Below are 25192 nucleotides of genomic sequence, written 5' to 3'. Positions count from 1 at the left end.
CAACTGGTATACCTGGCAGTCCGTGAGCTCCGTCGAGTTGCCTTGGTGCGTTGGGCCCCGGGACCTGGGGCTCTTGGGTTGGTCATCTGATGCCTGGTGTCGGGTGGGCCGAGCCCGACACACCCGGGCGATGTGTCCCGATTTTCTGCACTGCCTGCACTCTGCATTGCGGAAACGACAGGTCCTCCTCTCGTGACTCTCCCCGCAGCTTGCGCAGTTTCCTCCTTCTCGTCGAGGCAGCTGTGGTTTGTGCGCTGCTTGAGTGCGCTGCTGTACTCGGTGCACTTCCTCCCTGTCGGATCCTGAGTCGTCAGTGAGGTCTTCGTGGTGGACCCTCGGTTGGGATGGCAGGCTCGGCCGTGCCTCTTGCGTCGACCTCTCGGCAGCTTCCGTAGCCAGTGCCTCCTCCAGAGCGACCTGGAACGTTAGGTCCTTCTTAGCGTAGAGGCGTCGTTGCAGCTTCTCATCCTTCAGGCCACTGACGAGGCGGTCACGAAGCATGTTCTCCAGCTCTGAGAAGTTGCAGAACCGGGCGGCTTGGCGGAGAGAGGTCACAAACCCAGTTATGGTTTCCCCAGGGGCTTGTCGCTTTGCATAGAAGGCATTTCGACGAGCCACCACTGAGGGCTGCGGCGAAAAGTGCCCCTTCAGCTGTTCCATTATTGTTTTGTATGGAACAGTAGCGACGTCTTCAGGCGCAAGGAGAGCCCGGGCGATTTCAAACGTCTCCTCTCCGCAGACGCTGAAGAATATCGCCCTCTTCTTGGCGTCTTCTACGTCGGTGACCCCTTTGGCTTCTAGGAGGAAGGTGAAACGGGAGGCATACACTTCCCAGTCTCCAGATGCTGGGTTGAATGGCGAGAAGCTGCTGTCGGTTGCCATTCTGAGTTCCTTGTGTCCCGGAGCTGAAGCCTGGATACACGAGGCAGCGGTGCGGCAGGTGGCGGTGCTGCGGTGCTGTGTTTGGCAGTCAGCTCAGCGGGATCCCACCTTCGTCGCCAGTGAAATATACTCAGAGTCACAAAGTGATTTCATGCTCTTTATTCAGCTCATAGTGGTGAGGAGGAATGAAAAGAAAGTCCCCTCACAGTATCTGCTTTATATACACTATTTACACAATGGGCTGCACATGATTGGCTAATTCCGGAATTCTACTGTAAGCCAATCAGGTTGTGGATTCACTTCTATCTGGAGCAGGATTGGGTGGTTCCTGCCAACCAATCATACTGCTGCATTGTTCTAGGACCAATCAGACTGCTGCATTCTGAATCCTATTGTTCTAGGACTAATCAGACTGCTGCAGTTTGGATCCTATTCAACTCAGTACATAACATGGTAGCTTTGAGAACACTGTCCAAGCATCTCGTCCCCTGTCGTCCCCTTCTCCTTGTGCCCTCCATCTTTCCATCAGGGTCTTTTCCAGGGAGTCTCCTCTTCTCATGAGGTGGCTAAAGTATTGGAGCCTCAGCTTCAGGATCTGTCCTTCCAGTGAGCCCTCAGGGCTGATTTCCTTAAGGATGGATAGGTCTGATCTTCTTCCAGTCCATGGGACTCTCACGAGTCTCCTCCAGCACCATAATTCAAAAGCATCAATTCTTCGGCGATCAGCCTTCTTTATGGTCCAGCTCTCACTTTCATGCTGCATACAAATAAAATTATGCATGCATTCCTTTTCAGTGAAGGGCAGTGCTCGTGCCAAGGTTTGCTTTCTCTGTAAACTTGCAAAAAGTTTCCTTTCAGCAACTGTGCAAATAATAACAATAATAATTTATTATTTGTACCCTGCCCATCTGGCTGTGTTTCCCCAGCCACTCTGGGCAGCTTCCAACAAAGATTAAAAATACTTTAAAATGCCACACATTAAAAACTTCCCTGAACAGAGCTGCCTTCAGATGTCTTCTAAATGTTAGGTAGTTGACATCTGACATCTCTTTGACATCTGATGGGACATCTCTTTGACATCTGATGGGAGGGTGTTCCACAGGGCGGGTGTCACTACCGAGAAGGCCCTCTGCCTGGTTCCCTGTAGCTTTGCTTCTCGCAGTGAGGGAACCACCAGAAGGCCTTTGGCGCTGGACCTCAGTGTCCAGGCAGAACGATGGGGGTGGAGACGCTCCTTCAGGTATGCTGGGCCAAGGCCATTTAGGGCTTTGAAGGTCAGCAGCAAAACTTTGAATTGTGCTCAGAAATGTACTGGGAGTCAATGTACGTTTTTCAGGAGCGGTGTTATGTGGTCTTGGCAGCTGCTCCCAGTCACCAGTCTAGCTGCCGCATTCTGGACGCAATTACATGCTTCTGCAGAATGTGCAGGGTGCAATCACAGAATGTGCAAGGTGACTACTGAAATGAGCTGCTCAGTTGCAGAAGAACTGGCAGGATCCCTGAATTGAAGCGCTCCTGTTAGGGAGGAAGTTATGCTGTTACATTTTGCTGTGGGTCCCTCTTGTGCAATTTAAATGCAATGGCGAATTGTAATGGAAGCTGCACTTTTAGAGCCTTGTAATACTTTGTCATAATCTGCCCAATCATAAAGAATTTAATATGATATTTCTTAGCCCTAGTGAGCTATTTCATAAGATAATGGAGGGATGAAATGATATAGCAGGTTATCTAATCTACCTAGATGTTCAGTCTATATATTCACAATATACCAGTAATTATTTCAAGGACCTGGTAGTTTGCAATGATGATGATGATGATGATGATGATGATGATGATGTATATGAAACCAATCTGACTGAGTTGCCCCAGCTACTCGGGGTTACTCCCAACAAAATATAGTAAAAACACAATACAACATCAAACACTAAAAACTTCCTGGAATGAATACCCACCTTTTTAGCCTAAGGTCCCAGTGTGGGTTTTAACCAGTAAGGGCGTATCTACCTTTTGTCTCGCTCTTTCCAGACACACATCAACTCTCTGTGCCTGAGAGATTTTCATGGGGGAATCTCTAGGCCACCCCACAACCCCCCCAAAAAACCTGCTCAGTCATGGAGCTTTCAAGTGTGGACCATGCCTGGAAAGAGCAGAAGAAAGTGTGGATAAGCCCCACAGCACAACATTAAAAATAGTGTTAAACAGCTTACATTACAGAAATAAGGCAACACCTAAAAAATATGCATCCCAAGTCTCAAAAACAAGAGCAATGGGAGATAGAGCAGCCATCTCTCACCACCACTTTTGGGGAGCTATCTTCCAAACAGGAACCAGAATCATCGCAAAACAATGTATCTCACCAGTCCTGATCCTTGCATGTTCCATGTAAAGTGGTACCTCGGGTTAGGAACTTAATTTGTTCTGGAGGTCCATTCTTAATCTGAAACTGTTCTTAACCTGAAGCACCACTTTAGCTAATGGGGCCTCCTACTGCTGCCGCGCTGCCGCCATGTGATTACTGTTCTCATCCTGAAGCAAAGTTCTTAACCTGAGGTACTATTTCTGGGTTAGCAGAGTCTGTAACCTGAAGCGTCTGTAACCTGAAGTGTCTGTAACCCAAGGTACCACTGTATTGCAATAGATTCTGCTGTACAGTGGATGGTGGAACAAGGAAGTTAGCCTCACCTTTGCATTCCCTATATACCCTTTAATGTAAAGTGGGTCTTAAATTAGTAGTAATAGACTGTTGGGGATTGAATCCAATCATATGAGATGTCCACCATAAAAACCAGGAGGGACAATGGAACTTACACAAGTCTGCCTTGGACTTAGATATCTTGACTTGTGGAGTCCTCAGACAAGAACTTAATAAGAGCCTGCTGGATGAATCCCAAAGTGCATCTAATTGAACATCTGCTGCATCCTATGTTATTCATCTCAGGAATCTTGCTCTAAGAACCTAAGAAGAGCCCTGGCAGATGCTTCCTGTCAAAGGTCCATCTACTCCAACATCCTTTTCTCACAGTAGCCAACCAGAAGTCCACAAGAAGCCTGCAAGCAGACTCTGTGTACAACCACACTCTTCCTCACCAGCAGTTCCCAGCAAATGAAGGCAAATGATCTCCAACAGTGGGAGAACATAGCCATATTTGGGGGAGCACTCATCCACTCCTTGATTACACAGAGAGTATCCACAAGTCTGGTTAGTATATGATCTGGAGTCATATCTGTGTTGTTCAGATGGGTACAGATACCAGATCAAGGAAGGCATTGCTTAAGTTCATGCATCCTGCTGTTGTTCCCCTCTTCTCGGTACTCTTTACTTGTCAGGCATGGGAACACTGTCAACGACAAATTGGCTGAGAACAGCAGGCGGTCAGATACACTCCTGCTTATTAAACCTGCAGATGCACTTCTGTTGTTTGACAAAGTGTCAGGGCTCATTGCCCTGTCGCTCCTCCCGTAAAGATCTTAAGGCTTGTAAAAACTTCACAGCTGCCTCGTGAAAGTTGCAGGTACATCTTGGATCCTGGAATTAAGTTGTGCAATGCTCCTCATCTTTCTCCTGCCTCTCCTCTTAATCGCTTTCCTTTCTTAAAATAATAACTTGCAGGGCAGTGCTGGAGGTACAGCTTCTTCTTCTTCTTCTTCTTCTTCTTCTTCTTCTTCTTCTTCTTCTTCTTCTTCTTCTTCTTCTTCCTCTTCCTCCTCCTCTTCTTCTTCTTCTTCTTCTTCTTCTTCTTCTTCTTCTTCTTCTACATGCCCACCTCACTGGCAGGATGGCCAGTTCAAAAACTGCTGCAGCCCACACAGCGAGTTCTTTTCGTCGAATTTCCGAACTCATCTTTTTCAAAGGGGCAATTAAAGCACACCGACAAGGTCTGACAACTGGCGTCCAGCATCTGCTCTGCCTCTACAGCCAGACACAGCTGTCTGCTGTTCTATGAGAAATGCCGAAACATATAACCTGAGGAATACCAATGAACTCCTTCCTTTTGGAACAAACAGAGATAGGAAATACATTCCTCCTCCTCCCCAAAGTAGTTTAAGACAGCGGTGTAAGCCAAGTCAGGCCATTGTTCCACGCAGCTTGGGCACAGAGGTGTCTTTCTCAGCCCACAATATCTTCTAATGGTTAGAGGGACATTTAGATGGACATCAGGGTCCTTCCACTATGTTTCCAGCCCATCTTGGCAAGGGATGGGGGCACAGAGGACAACGCTTCCTCAGTTATTGTGCTTGGGTGCATCATTAGCGGTCTTCTGCCAAACAATGTAAATAAAATATGGATGCTCTCTGGACCTTTGGGGGAAAGGATTGCCTGGCAGTAATTGCATTGTTGATCTCAAACTCTACTGATCAGGCTTTGGCTACTCTGCTATAATGGTGATTTTGTTAGCAACATAGTTTTAATTTTGTAGCGTTGATTTCCAGCTCATGGTTAGTTAGGGGTCTTTTTTAATGTGGGTTCAAATATTTTAATAAATAATTGTGGGGTATTCAAAGGGCAGTCAAACCAACAATTCATTGTTTGCTAGATAGGTACATGATAGGAACAGAAGCTCAGAGATTTTTCCTGTACGTTTGCTAGAGAGAACTCTGTGAGAGACACTCTCACTGTTCCCTGACAGGGGGAGGACATATATATTTTTGCACTCCTTACCTGCCTGGGCACATCCTCTTATTGCTTCCGCTCTTCCTCTTCCTCTTCCTCTCATCTCCAAACCAGAAATGTGAGAACACGCAAAGTATTGGAAGACACAAGACCTACCCACCTTGGAAGAATGGCAGATGAAAGTGATGGACTATATGACACTGGCTGAGATGACCGGCAGAATCCGTGATCAGGGGAAAGAGATGGCGGAAGAGGATTGGAAGAAATTTAAAATCTATCTTAAAAATTATTATAAAATTGAGGAATGTTAAAATGTCGAGGTGTTGAGAAAGAAAAGGGAATCACAGCGACATAAGATTAAGTTGAAGGAAAGGTTAAGAGGACATACATTTGACAAAACCACTTAGAAGCTGCTGAAATAATTTTGGAAACTGGGATGCAGCAAGGGGAGGTATGGGGGAGTCCGAGAAATGAGGGTTATGAAAAAAGGTTATGAAATTATACATGTTTGTATGTCTTTTTATTTGTTTGTATTGTTTAAAAAATGTTGTAAAACCAATAAAAAAATTATATATAAAAAAAAAGAAATGTGAGAACAACTGATAAATCTGAGCTACAACTCAGACTGCATCTTAAGCTAGACTATATTATGTCTTTGTAAGTGTACAGTGGTACCTCGGGTTACAGAAGCTTCAGGTTACATATGCTTCAGGTTACAGACTCTGCTAACCCAGAAATAGTACCTCGGGTTAAGAACTTTGCTTCAGGATGAGAACAGAAATTGCGCAGTGGTGGCCCGGCAGCAGCAGGAGGCCCCATTAGCTAAAGTGGTACCTCAGGTTAAGAACAGTTTCAGGTTAAGAACGGACCTCAAAAACAAATTAAGTTCTTAACCCGAGGTACCACTGGATTGCCATTTTAAGCCTGCCTGAACAAAGCTGCTGTATCTGTTATCCTGCAACAGAAACTGAGTGAGTAGATGTTATTTTTACATTTTACAAGACTATGTGATTATTGTTTTGAAATGGGGAAATGCCAGGAGAATCTAGTCTGCCTTAAAGCATCCTGGATTACTTAAACTAACCTGAGGGAAGGATAATATCTAATAAATATATCCCCTCCTAGCATCTATACATATCCCTGCAATAACGAATATCAAGGAGGGCTGCCCTGAAATCTGTCCTCTGGTTTCCATAAAGTTTTATTCCTCAAGAGACTTCCATTTTTCTACTTCGTTCTCAGGGCACCTGAGAATAATAGATGGGTCCTTGGTCTGATCCAGCAGGGATCTTCTTCTGCTTCTCTCCCCCCACAAAATCCTAGATCCTCTTTCTGCAGATGAAGATGTTGCTCTCTATCAGCAGAGAAAGGGGGTTCCTTATTTTTTTTGCCATTTAGGGCCTGGAAGGCATGCATGGTTTCAGAGAACGGGGAGAATGGCCAGATTTCGATAGACAGTCCTGCCTCCGCTCAATGATAGAAAAATGCAACCTTTGCTGCTGATAGAAGTAGTACGACTCATGCTACATTTTGGTGACTAATATACATTAAAGGTAAAGGGACCCCTGACCGTTAGGTCCAGTTGTGGCCGACTCTGGGGTTGCGGTGCTAATCTCGTTTTATTGGCCGAGGGAGCCGGCATACAGCTTCTGGGTCATGTGGCCAGCATGACTAAGCTGCTTCTGGCGAACCAGAGCAGCGCACGGAAATGCCGTTTACCTTCCCACCAGAGTGGTACCTATTTATCTACTTGTACTTTGGCGTGCTTTCGAACTGCTAGGTTGGCAGGAGCAGGGACCGAGCAACGGGAGCTCACCCCGTTGCGGGGATTCAAACCGCCGACCTTCTGATTGGCAAGTCCTAGGCTCTGTGGTTTAGACCACAGCATTATACGTACAATAATTACCAAAATAATTATACATTCTTTATCAATCTTCTGAGAAAAATACAGAACCTTGAATGAATGAATTTTATTATTATGGTCACAGACATTTCATAAAGAATACTATTAGCAAACCAGTCCCTTAAGCTTAAGCCAAGAAATAGTATTCTTTATGAAATTGCATATCAGTATACGTATCAAGGCTTTGAGATTAGACCACTGAAGAAGCCTGGAAAGCTACCTTGGGAGTGTGCTACCTGCAAGCGCCAGTAAAAGGGCCCCATCAGGGGCGAACAGCAGCCTTACTTGCACTGCCAGGGCGAAACAGGTGCAAAACGCCGGCCCCCTGTCTACAACTTCATTAACATCCATCTACAACCTCACTAGCATCTCTCAGTATTGTGATCAACACCAAACTTACCCTTTGTGGGTATCTTCATGAACTTACCTTAAAAGATAAAGAAAACAAAAGACTGAGTTAAGCATTTGAAAAATCCATTGAAACCAGACATTATAAGTTCATCTTAAGTTGGGTAGCTCATAAGTCTCTGTGGCTTTACACAAGGTTTTGTATTTTTCTCAGAAGATTGATAAAGAATGTATAATTATATTGGTAATTATTGTATGTATATTAGTCACCAACGTGTTGCATGAGTCATACTACTCCTCTCAATGATAGGCAAATTGGGTAGAAAAGATAGTGTGGTCTCAGAAAGCTGGGAGTATAATTATAACTCCATCCTTCCCTCTCGGCTGCTCATCATATCTGACCAGCATTTAGCCGGTGTATGCCTGCACAGGAGAGATGGGGAATAAGTTCAATCCTGCTTCCATTTTAATAAGGAACTACCTAATTCACACTTTTCAAACCAATATGCCGACCGAAGCACAGCTATCCTCTGAAACTCACACTTCTCAAAATGTGGCATTGCTGTTCTCCCAACCAAATGCACATGTCACAGCAAAGTGTGTCTACAAATGCACATATTAATGTAAATAACATGCAAACTCTGCATTATATGAGGGGAAATTGCTTGCAAAAAAAATGTATATTAGTCACATGCAAAAATATGTGTATCAGGGTAAATTTACAGTATAATGCTGATGGGTTTTCAGGAGGATTATATTTCCAAATGCTTTGGAAATGTGGACAACTGAATTTAAGACTTGAAAGATAAGAAACAGAGATACGGAAATTGGCAGACACACAAGCAAACAGATATGGGTAATTTCTGGCCAGGAAGTTGGGTATGCAGTCATGAGGGGAGTGGAAGTGTAAAAACAAGGTTTAGGAGAACTATTACTCAGTTAATGATTTCAGTTAATGATTTCCTTTTCTCTGGTATAATTTTGACAATATTGCCTGACTCATGCAAGCATCTCTCTTTGATTCCCCTTGTGATGGGAAAATAAATGTCATCACATTCCCACCTTCAGAAGAGGAGTCCCACCATTATTCAGCTGTCACACTAATGGTCCATGGTATAAAGGTTCCCCGTGTCTTGATGTGAGCTCCTCTAATGAAAAGAACCAAAAATAAAGGGAAGTTGAGCTGATTTATTATTTTTTTTGAAAAAAAGAAGCAGAAGCAGTATCTTTGGATATGTATTTTATTTATTTAAACACTCATATACCATCAACACATATAAAATATTGAGGCAGTGTACCATGCAACATAACTCATTGTAATTGCAAAAGAAAATAACCATTAGAATGACTGGCGAACAAGAAAGTCTATATAGCTGCAAAGGACTGTTGACATAAAAATATATTCAAGAGATGCCTTGAAGTTGAAAGCAAGGATGCCTGCCAAATCTCTGCTGGAAGAATCTACCACAACATGCGACATGCCCAACTTCTAACTGAAGCCAATTGGGCCTCTGTAACTTCACCGAAAGTGAGAACAAATTTCAGTGATAGAGCTAGTATATAAATATGAGGAGGTATTGTGGGAGGAGCTGTTCTTATAAAAAGGTAAAGGTAAAGGAGCCCTGGATGGTTAAGTCCAGTCAAAGGCAACTATGGGGTTGTGGCGCTCATCTCGCTTTCAGGCCGAGGGAGCTGGCGTTTGTCCACACACAGCTTTCCGGGTCATGTGGCCAGCATGACGAAACCACTTCTGGCGCAACGAAACACCGTGACGGAAACCAGAGCGCACGGGAACACTGTTTACCTTCCCACCACAGTGGTACCTATTTATCTACTTGCACTGGTGTGCTTTCGAACTGCTAGGTTGGCAGGAGCTGAGACAGAGCAAAGGGAGCTTACCCTGTCGAGCGGGTTCGAACCACTGACCTTCCAATCAGCAAGCTCAAGAGGCTCAGTGGTTTGGTCCACAGTGCCACCCATGTCACATTGTAATTTGATAAGGATGCTGAGACCCCCACATATCTTCTCCTGGACTTACAGTTCTCAGAGTTCCCTATCCCTACTTAACAAATTGTAGCTGGCTTCACCTCACCCCCCAGCAAAGGCCTGGAAGAGAGGGCATCAAAAATGAAATAAAGATGTATGCCTTTCCTGAATGGCACCCCAGGATAAAGCCAAGCGGACAGAGAGGCAATCACAAGGCTTGCTTGACCTGCTTTTAATGCTCATTATTTCCAACAATCTTTTGAGTATGACTGGTGGAAGGACCATAGCTCAGCTTCCCATGTTCCTCTGAGATTAAGAAATGAGAAACAGGAGGATGGAGACTGTATGCCTCCTCGCCTGATCTTGGGTAGCATCTTCTGATGGTCAGCATGGTTGGACAAATTCATCCCAACCAGGAACAACCTCATGCAGCCCTAAGCAGACCCACAAGCGCACAAGCATCCCTGCTTGTGCTCAGTCTCCCCAGAAACACAAATGCAAAATGAAGATGTATGGGGGGGGGAGAGAAATAGGAAATAAATACTCTGCATGCAGCCTTTGGTTATGTATTGGAGGTTGTCTGCGGTATCTGGTACATTGCCTTCTCTCTCCCTCTCGAAATAAAAAAAAATCAGATTTGTGATTGAAGGGAGGAAAGGAAGAGCGGGGAGAGAGATTGAGCAAATACACATGGATGCCTTTTTCCTACCGATAAATATTCATAGGCTTTCTAGGTGCTGCCACTGTGACACACCGTGGGCTGGAGCGGAGCGCACACTGGCTTGACTCCCAGCTCTAATGCATACAGATGAGAACTTCAAAGAGCGGCTGCTGGCGGGATCTGCGCTGGGCAGAGGGAATGCACATTTATCCCTCATCAAACACAGTGCCATACCCCAGCGAGAGCTGCGCATTCCACCGGCAGAGAAGGGAGCGGTTGTAAGACATGCGTCTTTCCACAGTGAATGGCTTTAGAAAAACACAGATGTGGAGCACAGGAGATGACTGGCTTTCTGACTGCAACTATTTCTGCTCTCAGCCAAGAGACACCTGTGCCCTCTGCCCCATTGCTGATGCCCTATGTTAAACACCTTTGATGTTCCGCTTGCTAATATCACTCTTGGAGTCCAATCGCATGAGTGTCTGTTTAGTCGTACAAAAGGGTTTACTCCCAGCTAACAATGGGTGAATCTGTCAAATTCAGTTTCTCTCAGGTTCTTTTTGTTTTTCCTAAAAATATTTTTCTGGACTTCAGTTCAGTTATCCACATTTCCACATATGAAAGAGAGAATCCTAGAAAGAAAACTCGACAGCAATGTAGCACACATTTCTCCATATATATATATATGTGTGTGTCTTTGGGGCTGCACGTGCACGGACCTGCACTCACAATCGCACATCCTGATTTCCTCATCCTCCTCGCCAGCCCCACCGGTGAGCCCTCTTACCTCACCTGGCGGCATATATATATATATATATATATGGAGAGCCAGTGTGGTGTAGTGGTTAGAGCGGTAGTCTTGTAATCTGGGGAACCGGGTTCGCGTCTCCGCTCCTCCACATGCAGCTGCTGGGTGACCTTGGGCCAGTCACACTTCTTTGAAGTCTCTCAGCCCCACTCACCTCACAGAGTGTTTGTTGTGGGGGAGGAAGGGAAAGGAGAATGTCAGCCGCTTTGAGACTCCTTCGGGTAGTGATAAAGCGGGATATCAAATCCAAACTCTTCTTCTTCTTCTTCTATATATATATATTTGTGTATGCACATTTGCTAAACATGCGGGAGGGAGAATCAGAGCAGTTTCCCCTAATGCATATTTGCACCCTCATTTCACTAATATAGGCACACTTTCCCATAGTATATGCACCTGTGCACAAATTACTTGGCTAAAGAACTGCTCTGCAAAATTCAGAGTAGTGCAAATTTCAAATGATGGCTATGTTTTGGTTTGCAAATTTTGTCAGAAAGTATGTGTTAGATAGGTTCACATTTAAATACAAACTGATTTGAATTTCTCTCCATCCCTATCCTCATCTCCTGTCTGTGAGCTTCCTAGAGCCATCTGTGTTTTGTTGAGTTGTGTTGCTGTAATGCTATACAGTGGTAGCTTGGGTTACATACGCTTCAGGTTACATATGCTTCAGGTTACAGACTCCACTAACCCAGAAATATTACTTCGGGTTAAGAACTTTGCTTCAGGGTAAGAACAGAAATCGTGCTTTGGCGGTGCGGCGGCAGTAGGAGGCCCGATTAGCTAAAATGGTGCTTCAGGTTAAGAACAGTTTAAGGTTAAGAACGGACCTCCGGAATGAATTAAGTACTTAACGCGAGGTACCACTGTACTGCTATAAGCTTTTGGGTGGACATTGCCTGGAAAAAGGGCCTCAAAATATTTCCATTTAACTAAATAAGGTAATAGTGAGGGCGAGAGGCTTAGATATCTTTAAGGGCAGATTAGACAACTGCCCAGGGCATATATTCATGGCCTGCAGCCATGGCACCGTAGCTAAACCTTGGAAATTGCTCTGACAAGAGATGACCTACAGTATTTGGGTGGTTTTTAAAGAGGATCAGACAAATTCATGGAAGGTAAAAGCAGTGATAGTTGTGTTCTATTTCCACTATCAGAGGCAGTTACTGCTTCTGAATGCCAATTGCTCATACCCTCCAACACTTCTCCGATGAAAATAGAAACTTCCTATTCCACACCATTCAGCTTTTCTCCAATGAAAATAGGGATGTCCAAAGGAAAAGCTGGATATTCCAAGATCAAATCAGAAACCTGGATGGCTTTTCCAGGGATGTCCCTGGGAAATAGGGAAACCTGGAGGGAATCACAAGCAAGAAGAGTTGTAGCTGCCCTCAGCAGATGTGGATTTAGGGGAGCACAACCGGTTCAGTCACATTTGGCACAGAGCCATGGAAGCACCACAGGGGACACCATAAGTATGACTTAGAATGGCGTGTGAGAGGCAGGGGGCATTGAATTTTGGTGTTGCACAGGGCACTGCTGAATTTTCACACCCCAGAGTCCGCCACTGCACTCAGGTTCTACTTGTGGGTTCTCCAGGGGCATCCAGCTGGCTACTGTGAAAGCAGAGTGTTAAGAACATAAGAAAAGCCTGCTGGATCAGGCCAATGGTCCTTCTAGTCCAGCATCCTTTTCTCATAGTGGCCAACCAGATGCCTGTGGGAAACTGTGATAGCCTAGATGGACCTTTGGCCTGATCCAGCAGGGTTGTTCCTATGTTCTTATGATTGCAAAAGTAGCCCTCACACTTCAGAAGCAGAAGGCCTCTGGCTGGTGAGCAACTATGGGAAAAGGCTATTGTGAGCTTTATAGAAGCAAGAAACAGGAAGGTTAACTAGATAGGCTCTGGGACTGATCAAGAAAGCTTTAATTATGTTGCATATTCTCTGTTACCTTGAATTCCTACAACAGGGACTCATGCATATTCCAGTATTTCTTGAGATACCAAAGTGGCAAATGTTTTTGCAGGCATTATCCTCTCCGAAGAAATAAAGACGGGTTTGCTGTACTCATTTCAATTGACACTGGGAGGTCGACTGATTGTATTTTTGCCTAATTTGTGGGGCCATCTAGGACAGTATTGCAATGTTATATTGTTCTATTACTTTGTAAAGTGCACCGGGGCTGTATGGGAATTGCGCTTAAATGATTTGTTAATATTGCAAGTACAAAAGGAAATGAGAAGAAGGGAACCTTTGCCAGCCTCGGAAAGCTATAAATTCTGCACTGTTCAGGAGAGATAAAGCGATGCTGTGCAAAGCATTTTGAAAAGGGCAGTGGAAGCTTTATGGTGTAAACACATTTAATGCATCCCTACATTTTAAACAAAAGCAAAAGTTTGAAAATGCCAGCACCACCACATTAAACATATTACTGCCTCTGGATCCCTGGAGTATGACCTCTGCCTCTTTTTCAGCCCAAAACTCTGAGATTCCATAACTGATTACAATAAATCAGAGGCCAGGGTGTTTGTCAGAGAGCAATCCAATGCTGATCCAGCATTGTGGCTAGAACTATGCTGAAGACCAAAGGGACATTTCCATACTTCGTGTATCAACATAAAAGAAAACCATTACGAAATTGTGTGTTTATTCATTTATTGAATTTCTATGCCACTCGTCTTCTGAGGATCACAGGGCTGGATGGTTTCCTGTGTAGAATCTAGTAGAAGAGGCTCCTAAGCAGTTCATTTGTTAAGGTGATGGTCTTAGCTGTCCAACCAAGCACTGCTATTTACCGTATCCAAACAGGTTGCTCTGTTGCCATAGAGACAGAATCATAGCATCATAGAGTTGGAAACGTCATCTAGTCCAACCCACTGCAATGCAGGGATCTTTTTGCCCAACATGGGGCTCGAACCCATAACCCTGAGATTAAGAGTCTCATGCTCTAGTGACTGAGGGTGAGTCCCCACCTCACCTGGCTAGATGCCAGACCACACCTGGAGTACTGTGTCAAGCTCTGGGCATCTCAGGTTAAGAAGAATATTGACAAGCAGGGGCATGGACAGAGTAGGGCAACCAAGATGATCAAGGGTCTGGAAACCCAACCTCAGGAGGAATGGTTGAAGGTGCTGGGTATGTTTTGCCTGGAAAGGAGGAGACTGAGAGGAGAGGAGATATGATAGCCATCTTCAAATATCTCATGGAAGATGGAGCAAGCTTGTTTTCTTCTGCTCTGGTGGGTAGGACTCAAACCAATGGCTTGAAGTTACAACTAGTTTAGTTCTAACTAAACATGAGAAGAAACTTTCTGACAGTAAGAGCTGTTTGACAGTGGAATGGTCTCCCTTAGGTGGTTGTAGCCTCTCCTTCCTTGGAGGTTTTTAAGCAGAGGTTGGATAGCCATCTGTCATGGATGTTTAGCTGAGATTCCTGCGTTGCAGGGGGTTGGACTAGATGATTTTTGCATGGCTGGGATGCAGCCAATTGTTCAAATGTAAGGAGCAACACCCATTGGTCTGCCCCTCCTCTGGCCATATTAACCTTCCTGTGGCCTTCAGAAAGTTGCCTATGAGTACCATAAATGCAGCCCTTAGGCTGAAAATTCCCTTGACTTTGGGGGTTGACAATGGTGCGTTGGGTGGAAGCAGAGCTAATGTTCTTATTCTCACATCCATGTTCTGCTTATTCAAGTGTGTAATACCCCGAAGAGAGCACCCCAGTTCATGTATCCATCTGGCACCTGCTCATTAGCTTTCATTGTGCCGGATCCAATCCGACCTTTGCGCTGCTCTGCTTTGCTGAATCAGACCCAAACTTCTCTGCTGACTAATTCAATTAGTTTTCCTTTGACAAGGAGAGATGAGCAGGCGATTGATTTTGCAAAGGTTAATATTTCACATTGCCATGTCATCAGACCTGTTAATAACCGTCTCATGTTCCATTTGAACTATTTAAGTCATCTCTTTCAGGACTGCAAATTATATATTTAGAAAGCAGAACCAATCCATCTTGGCGAAAAAAAGGGCTTCATTCAATGCAAATCATGCACTATTCAGCAATGCTTAAAATTGTGGTCATTCTGCCCCCGCAAAGGGTCAATAACTACCTTGATAATTGCATACTTGCACTGCTGTTTGCCGGCTTTCAAAATAAAGACACTTAATTAGAATTCAGAGGACAATATGATCATTATGTGGTTGTGTGTGTACGTGTGTGTTTCAGTCTGTGCCAATGTTGCTTGGTGGGGCAGCGGAGGCTGATAAGACTAGTCTCTGACATTCAAATCCAAATCAATACTACTTACAAAACATTTAAGCTTCCGTGGGCAACATTGCCAGGCCCCGATAATTTGCGTCATTTTGCAAAATTATAGTTATGGATGCAGCAGGAGTCAGGAATTTGCTCTATTATTACTCATAACTGTGCTTTCCATTTATGCCCTCTCCCCCCGCCCTGCACACAAAACTATTGATTATGTAGCTGTGCTTATTCTGTTGCTATCTCCCCAGCTTCCTCCCCCATCACTTTTCTAAAGAGGGTAAAACATCGGTTGTCGGTGCAGGGCCCACAGGTGGACTTTAGCCCCTCCCAGGGGCCCAGGTGTCCCACCTCTCCACACCTTCCATGTTGAGAGTAGGCTTGGGAATGTTAACTATTGCCTCTCCAGCTGCATTCTTTAGTAAGATCAGAATCGCATTAGGCTGGGGGGCAGGGGAGAGAAAAAGCAAGACCAATAACAACTCTTTTCAGCCTAAACACTGGTGGGGAGGAAGCAACTTCAGTACGCATCCATGTGCATAGTTGTGTGACTACTGTGCCATGTGAATGGTGCTTGCAACAGTTTGCAAATGTGCCCACGAGTCCCAAATATTTGGCAGCCCCTGGCATTAAGGACTAACGGTGGAGTGGGCTGAATTGTTTTGCCCATTTGCTGAAGTCCATCAATATCAAGTTCCATAAGATATATAATAAGAGCTGCAATAGCTTTGAGAGCCAGTCTTCTTCTTCTTCTTCTTCTTCTTCTTCTTCTTCTTCTTCTTCTTCTTCTTCTTCTTCTTCTATATAAGATCATATAACACTGATCTTGAAAGACCTACACTGGCTCCCAGTACGTTTCCAAGCACAATTCAAAGTGTTGGTGCTGACCTTTAAAGCCCTAAAGGGCCTCGGTCCAGTATATCTAAAGGACACTGAGGTCCAGCACCGAGGGCCTTCTCGTGGTTCCCTCACTACAAGAAGCCAAGTTACAGGGAACCAGGCAGAGGGCCTTCTCGATGGTGGCACCCGCCCTGTGGAACTCCCTCCCACCAGATGTCAAAGAGAAGAACAACTACCAGACTTTTAGAAGACATCAGAAGGCAGCCCTGTTTAGGGAAGCTTTTAATGTTTGATGTATTACTGTATTTTAATTTTGTGTTGGAAGCCGCCCAGAGTGGCTGGGTAAGGCCAGCCAGATGGGCAGGGTAGAAATAATAATAATATGTTGTTGTTGTTGTTGTTGTTGTTGTTGTTGTTGTTGTTGTTGTTGTTTGGGTTTTATAAACAAGAATAATGTTAAACAAATAAGTATACCAAATTTTCTCATGTCATTTGTATATCACAAAAATAGCATAATAAATGTGGAAATATATCTACAACATGTGTTTCATTATTAGTGGTCGCTGTTTAAGTTCTTGGTTTATGAATTGGTTTAAACAATTAGGAAGAAAAAAAGGGGGGAAGAGGGGGAGGGGTTGGGGTCTGGTGGTTAAACTTCTATTATTCTACTTAGTGTGCCAGCCTGCTTCTTAAAGTCTTTCTGTGGTGCCCAAAAGCCATGGGAATGAGTTGCAGGATATTAGAAAGATCAATGCACATTTCTATTTTTGCAAATCACTTTTCTCCCATGTAATGCATGCTGAATGTTATTTTCACTGATATACACATTTTATGCAAATGCTTACCTAACATGTTTGTGTTTGCACAAAATGATTGGTTGGAGAACCACGTCATCAAATTTGGAGAAGTGTGAATTTCAAGGCATAGCTGAGTTTGGGTTCTCATTTTGGTTGAAGGCGGGGCAAATTCCTTCCTTTTCCCTACCCATGGGGGACACATCTCTTGAACACCATACACTCTTTGGCCATACTGACACCCCTATTTGCATACATCTGATATGAAACCCATCACGTTCTAGGAGACTATTTTTGATGCCCATTTTGAGTCCCTGTCCAGCTTTCAGCCAGCGCTGCCGTCTCTATCACTCATCCTGCTTACAGCATGGCCAAGGCCTTCCCCAAATGCATCACTTGCTGAGATGCTTGAACTAGCAATGCCAAGGGCAAAATCAAGTGCTCTGCAAAGGCATGCCACTGTCTTCTTGCTAACCTATAGGCATATTGCCATTTTCATGATTGAGAAGTGTGGGTTTTGGAATGGATTCAGACATGGGAGGCTCTAGTGCGGAAGGCAAGGTCTAACAACTAAGAGTATATACAATGGGATTTGTGTCCATAAATACACCAAACTTTGGAAATGAACACAATTGGGGCAGCTTCTTGGAATTTACTGCTCTGCTGATAATGGGAAGAAGGCCGAGGAAGGCCTCGTTTCCCATTCATTCGTGTTCAGTATTGAACAGATTCCCATTGCATTAAACATTATGGAGTCTTGCAGTGCTAAGATAATACACTGAATGTGCCCATTTGGGCTCTGCGTGCCATTAAACTAAATAGAATCATATTTCATGCATGATTTCCACCTGGTTATTCAGTGGTGGGTCCGAGAAGGTAGGAAGAGAAAGTGGAAATAAAAAATATTTTTTTGTCAGGTGGCATTTCCCTATGATTTTAAATGCCTTATTAAGGCACCCATAAGGATGAGCCACTCTGATGAGCTGGGCATATTAAGAGATGTTTCTGCCCTTGCTGTTGTTAATACAGACATTTGTATCCTGAACAATACAAGGAGAACCATTAAGATCCTCTGCAAATAACATAAGGAGCCATACGTTGTCTAATAAACAAAGTTTTTAAGTGCCGCTGAGAATGAGGAGGTATTGGGTTGGGCAATCGATCAAGAAAGGAACAGTCTGGCAGCAACTAAAGGTAAGCTTTAGGTGTTGCAGGAAGCATAGGAAAAAGTTTCAAAGGCAGCGGAGACAAAGTATGTGAAAAATGTACTCGAGGAATCCTAGTTACAGGTAGGTAGCCGTGTTGGTCTGCCATAGTCGAAACAAAATAAAAAAATTCCTTCCAGTAGCACCCTAGAGACCAACTAAGTATGTTATTGGTATGAGCTTTTGTGTACATGTACACTTCTTCAGATACCATACTTATTCAGCTCATACCAATAACTTAGTTGGTCTCTAAGGTGCTACTGGAAGGAATTTTTTTTATTTGGAGGAATCCTGTTGCTGGTTCCATTTTCCCTCTGTGCATGTGTCGTAGGGCAGCCTTCCAGACATCAGACAGATATCATCATATTTTTATTTCTATGCTTGTCGTTTAGTCGTGTCCGACTCTTTGTGACCCCATGGACCAAAGCACACCAGGCACTCCTGTCTTCCACTGCCTCCCACAGCTTGGTCAAACTCATTTTGGTAGCTTCAAGAACACTGTCCAACCATCTCGTCTTCTGTCATCCCTTTCTCCTTGTGCCCTCATTGTTTTCCAACAGCAAGGTCTTTTCTAGGAAGTTTTCTCTTCTCATGAGGTGGCCAAAGTATTGGAGCCTCAGCGTCAGGATATGTCCTTCCAGTGAGCACTCAGGGCTGATTTCCTCCAGAATGGATAGGTTTGATCTTCTTGCAGTCCATGGGACTCTCAAGAGTCTCATCCAGCATCATAGTTCAAAAGCATCAATTCTTTGGCGATCAGCCTTCTTTATGGATTGACTCTCACTTCCATATGTCACTACTGGGAAAACCATAGCTTCAACTATACAGACCTTTGCTGGCAAGGTGATGTGTCTGCTTTTTAGCATATTTGTATGCTATTTTTCCATAATTAAAGCCATGCTCAAGGCAGCTTACAACATGAAAAGATTTACATTATTACTAACAACCAAAGTAGTCATAGAAAATAAATAAAATACATCAAAATGCCAAATAGCAAGAACTAAAAATAAAGATACAAAAAATTAACATCAATAACAGCAGCAGCAGCAGCAACAACAACAACAACAGAAACCAGTGCTCCTATGCAATACCTCAATCCAAGGGTTTTTAGAAAAAAGGGTGGAAATATAAGCTTTTAACCTTTTAAAAGATGCCCCTTTGAGTTCCACAACTTCCCTTTTCCTCCAGCGAATGAATAGACCACCTGTTTGGTAAGTTAAAAATGGTTTACTTACAAACTCTCCAAAGGTCAAATTCGTATGTTTTTCGATAAATCAGTCAGAAAAGTTGTGCGGGCAGTAAAACTTTGTTTAGTTGCAAAAGTGGTGAAAGTTCCTAAATTATTGGCATAGGAACTCAAGAGAGATTTGTGTCTAAATTTCAGCAGTGAGCTGAACCTCTTCACATGCTGAGCTTTTTAGGTAGACTGGGGACACAAAGGCTTGATCACCCAGTCCCTCCTCAGGTGAGCTAAGTCTGGCAGGATGGCTTACTCTGTATTGGTTTAACCCCTTCACGCATTAATTAAACAGGCATGTTAGTAATATGAGGCTGGTTATCCCACAGAACATCTACACGAAGATGAGGTTGATGGTGTTGGAGGCCAGTAAGAGCTGTTTGGGAGTGGAATGGTGGTGGTCTCTCCTTCCTTGGAGATTTTAAAGCAGAGGATGGATGTGTCAGGAACTCAGCCTACACTCGAGTAGGACCCTGGTAGAGACATGTGCCCGACTGGCATGTTTCCTCCCTCCTGGTCGATTGTCCGGGAGCTTCAAAAGCTTTCTTTTGCCCGAACATCACAGTGACTGATGCCAACAGAAATCTCCACACTTAGGGATCCACAGAGTCTTTGCAGCTTGCGTGACAGACCTCAGCAACTCAGCATTTTGGCTAATCTACTTTATTTATATATAAACACACACGGAGCACTGCAACATGGCTCCCTCTCTCTCTAGCATCAGACAGCAAAGAGAATGAACAAAAGACAATAGTCCCACTTCACGGAACACAGTAACAGAAACATCCTGTCTCTGTCACTTCCCACTCTGTGGAGTCAAAACATACACCATCATGTGATAGACAAAAATCCCATGACTGCAATCACAGAGCAGGAATTCTAACAGGATGGCCATCTGTCATGGGTGCTTTTGTTCAGATTCCCGCATTGCAGGGGGTTGGACTAGATGACCCTTGGTGTAACTTCCAACTCTAAAATCCTGTGATTGTATCTGGAGGGCCACAAACTCCCCATCCCTGCTGTAGAGGGAGCCCCCTGCCCTGGATGTTGACTTGGGGTGGGGGCAGCAGGATAATCACAATCCCCTTCCCCTGAGTTACTAGCCAATGGAATTTTCTCATGAGAACAGCTCTACTTTGGCAGATATTAGCAGGAATCTGGTGAGAGCTGCAGGCTTTCCGATTATGATCATGCTATATTCCTGAACCTTTTGCCAACGGACGAACTCTAACGGACACAAATCCTCAAGCGAAAAGCGGGGAGAGTTTGTTTGGTCGGCCTACTTCAAAGTCACCTCTGGCACGCTTTAAAAAGTGTTTAAAAGGATATTTGATATTTTACTGTCAAATAATTTTGTTGTCAGGATTACAGCATGGCCGCTTGATATATGGCCTCATTTATGTGCTCTCTGGCTATAAATTCAACCCCATAAAAATTAATTGCAGGAGAGAGAGAGAGAGAAAGAAAGTTGAGCTGGCTTATTAAAGAGTTTCAGTTTGGGGGGGTGCATGGTTTGAATCCAGTGTGTGGTTGCCTGATCTGGGTACCACACATGAGGCCTTGGGTGCAGACCAACCAGCATGCAAAGTGATGGAACAATGAAATACTATGTTAGCATTAAATTGCTTTCTGAGCACTGGCTTTTAATACGGCGCTTCCATCAATAATTTGATAGGTTTGTTGCCTTTCAGGATATGCAAAACCTCTCATTTTGGAAGCTTTGGGTATTCACCACATCTAAAATAGCCACAGGTCTCTCTTGCTCATCCTCCCGTTCTCATATTGGCTAACCATGTACCTGTGCAAAGGTGCCAACTCCCTGTGGACCTGGGTGCCCGAGCACCCACAAGACTCCCCCTGAAGGGGACAGGCATCCACAAATTGGACACGGGGCCAAGTTGGCACTCCTGTGGGAAACAGGCAAGCAGGGCTTGAACACAAAAACACTCTCCCCTCCTGTGACCGCCAGCAACTGATACTCAGAAGTATTACTGCCTCTAACCATATAGACAGAGCCTAGCTATTGTAGTTAACAGGTAGAGCCTGGCTGTCAATGGTACCCCAGAGAAAGACAGAGAAGCTGGAGAATTTTGGTTTGATTCTAACACAAACATAGCCGATTCACTCTTCCCGAAACAATATGCAGCCAGAAATGTAGCTATCTTTCAAAACTCATTTTCCTGGTTTTCTTTTTTTTAAAAACGCAGTTCTCAAACAACAACAACAAAAAGTGTATAGAAAACTGTCTATTAGGGAAGAAGGTGCATGGATGCATCTATTTGTGAAATAAATATATTTTTATTTTTGCCATGCAAAGATGCAACCTATTGGGTAAAGTTGCTTTCAAAATGCATGCATTAGGGATAATTGCATACAAAAAAAACGGTATTTTAAGAGGAAAATCAAACTAAAATGCTGGCAATTTTGTAAAGTCTGTCAAGAGAATAAATCACAAACATCACTCTGCATGTGCAATAATTTCCTTGGATATTACTGTTTATGTGACAAGTGACAAATAAATTGAAATCATCACCAGCATCTCATTTCTGCTAGTGCTATATCCAGCCATTGCATACCCAAATACCCACCAGTGCTGTGGATCCCAGATTCTACGCTCAGTGGTTTTTAATAGCATCTCTCTCTCCGGGTTTATAGTTGGCACACCTGCTTGCTAGATGCCAAGAAGAGGTGCACACAGATCATCTTAGGTTTATAGCTCTGAACATGCTGGAGTCCTTCTCAAGAGATTGGCAGATCAATCAAAATAGGAGCAAAAAAAAAAAAAAAAAAGGGAGGGAGGAAACAGATCAGGACTAGGCAAGGCATGAGTAGCAGTTGGGAGAGGGCCTGACAGGGACTGGCTTTGAGATGCAGGGTTTGCCTTAACAACGCTGAGGTTATAAAATCAAACTCAGCAGGGCAGCAGCCTAGATTTATTGCATGTCATGTGGATCAAAAGTTAATGCAGGCAGTTGACGAATACTTGATACCCAGCAGGTTCGCAAATATAACAGTCCCCGACAGTGCAGTGTTGAGGCTTGCCAACTTAATTAAGTTAGGATTGAATGCCCATGGACAGCATCTCATAATAGCTGGCAAAAAAACAAAGGCGGGGTGGGATACTGGAGTGTCAGGTTTATAAGAGCAGTTCTTTTCTCTCTTGACTGTCAGGTGGCCAACATAAGCTGCCCCACACAGTCAGAGGAACCAGCAAGGCCAGCTCAAGACATTTTGCTGTCCGAGAGAGAGAACCATCAAGTGCCCAAGGGCAGTATTTCAGGGAAGGGGTTTTGAGCTCAGTGGCAGATTGTCTGCCTTGCATACAGAAGGTCCCGGGTTCAACCCCTGGCTTCTCTGGGTAGATCTGGAGAAGACACCTTGTCTGAAGCCCTGGGGAGCCACTACCAGTCATTGTAGACCAGGAAAGAAAGCATAGAAGGTAAGTACTTCTTCGTGCAGCTGTCCTGAACCCCTGGCCTACCTGGCAGCAGGTCAGTATGTCAAGTCCCTAGTCTGGGTCAATCCACATGTCCAAAATCCTAACCAAAACATCCAAGCTGAGTGTCAGCATCGCCCTTGAGCCAGTGCCACCGACTGGACTCATCCACTTCAGCCTGACTGGGCCAGGTGAGCTGGGGTAGCACTTCCAGAGACCACCTTCTGCACAGGAACAGGTCAAAGTGCTGTGGACTCACAATTCAGAGCTGTGAGCACCAGATTCACTCCCAAAGACAGTCATTGCACAGCAGAGTACAGCAGAGCATAAACCACTCGGAGAACAGCTCTGTAGAATAACTACTTTTATTCTATCTACAACTATCATACAAACTATATACAGAGCTAAATGGAGAAGCTGAACTGCACTGAGTGTCTGCAGCTGCTCTTAGCAGCAACCTTATCTATACAGAGATAACACTCTCTCTAACACTCAGTCTCTCTCATTGATGTGAGGCTGGAGCGGAATAAGTAGTGAGCAGAAACCGCCCCCCCTCCTCTCTGGAGAATCAGCAGAGAACATCAGCAGATTCTTGGAATGGGAGGGGTGAAACCTCTTCACGGAGGTCCCTCAACATGGGCAGATGAGCAGACACAGCACCTCAACTCTGCTGCCCTTTTGTACTTGGAATGCTGATTGCAGCATGTGACCCTCGCCTGTTCCAAGCCTGCTCCAGCTGAAGAATCACACACCTCCTTCCAGAGCTAGGGAGCCCCACCTGGCCAGGTAGTGAGCTGGGCTGTGGGCTCTTACTGTGGGAATGTTCAGGGAGGCAGGAGAGGATACATTGTTTATTGCTATCCTTCCTAACTTGCGCTAGCAAGTTCTATAACTTAGCAGAGTTTTAAACATTCCCCTTTTTAATGCACAGCGGGTAGCTGGTTGCAGGCTTGTTTAAGGTTCTCAATATGGATTCCTGGTAAGATCCCTAATTTTCCCTTGTAAAAGAATGAACACGCCACATTCTTATTTAAGATATATAAAAGTAGTTTACTCACAGCAACATCAGTTCACAGATGGCTCCCTGAAAGCAGACTTAGTTACAGATATATACATGTGAGTCTATTCCTATATGGAGATAGTCCCTTTGTCCTCTGTTGGTTGAAAGCCAACAGGGCATCTCTGGCTAAAAAGCTTCTTCAACGAAGAGAGGAAGTCGAAGAAGAGGGAGATGGCTTATTCCCTTGTCCTTTCATGTTACCTGGACGGGTAAGGTCACTCCCATCTCTAGTCACATGCAAAGGAAGTATGTCCCAGCCAGGAGGAAACAGGAAGTTTGTGACTGGCTGGACCAAACATTCCCTCGCATGTCCACTCTAGGAAAACAAGGAGTGCTGTACTTACTGCTACTTATGTATCACATCCCACACTTACCTGCCTCAGCCTTTTGGAGCACCTTGCCTGCTGTTCCCTATGCCTCAGAGCCCACCATGTTTGTGGAGACAGGGACCCCTCTGGCTCTGGTGATGGGTCCTGCTGCTCCGGTTCCTGTGCACCAATCCCCATCCCCACATCATCCTCTGTGGGGAATGGTTGGGCTATAAAACCTTTTTGACATCACAGTTGAAGACCTATGGGATCAGTTGGGTTTTGTAAAAAAATTGTTGGGCTGCTAGCTGCATCCGTGGGTTTGTCACCCATGGTACAGATCCTGCACTGAACATGGAGTTGACTCCAAAGTCCCTTCCGACTCAATAATTCTAAGGTTTTGTTTGAGTCCCTCCCGACTCAATAATTCTAAGGTTTTGTTTCATTGATTTTGATATGATTCTTGCAAGTCCTCTCAGAGCCTACAAATGTGATGCAAATGTTTTAAAAGCAAATCAAAGACAATGCAAAAATAGCACTATATTGCTGAACTGAGTTATATGAATTAGCTTTTCAATCTTACACATGTTTGCTCAAAAGCAAATCCTACTGAGTTCAATGAGGATTACTCCCAGGTAAGTGGGATAGGACTTAAGGACTAATTCTGTCTGAGCAGAGCTCTCTGTTGTACTAAGAAGACCAATGCCTTTTTCTAAGAATTATCATCGAATTTTCTTATTAAGGAAATGAAAACACAATTAACCTAAGCACCTTAATCTCTTGCACATCTTAATTTGCTGTGTTTCTGTTTTTCTGCTCAGAACTGCCTTGACCCCAGAATAATAAAATG

This window comes from Podarcis bocagei (genome assembly GCF_964188305.1).
Source record: "Podarcis bocagei genome assembly, chromosome: 11".
Lineage (NCBI taxonomy): Eukaryota > Metazoa > Chordata > Lepidosauria > Squamata > Lacertidae > Podarcis > Podarcis bocagei.
This window is presented reverse-complemented; position numbering follows the sequence as displayed.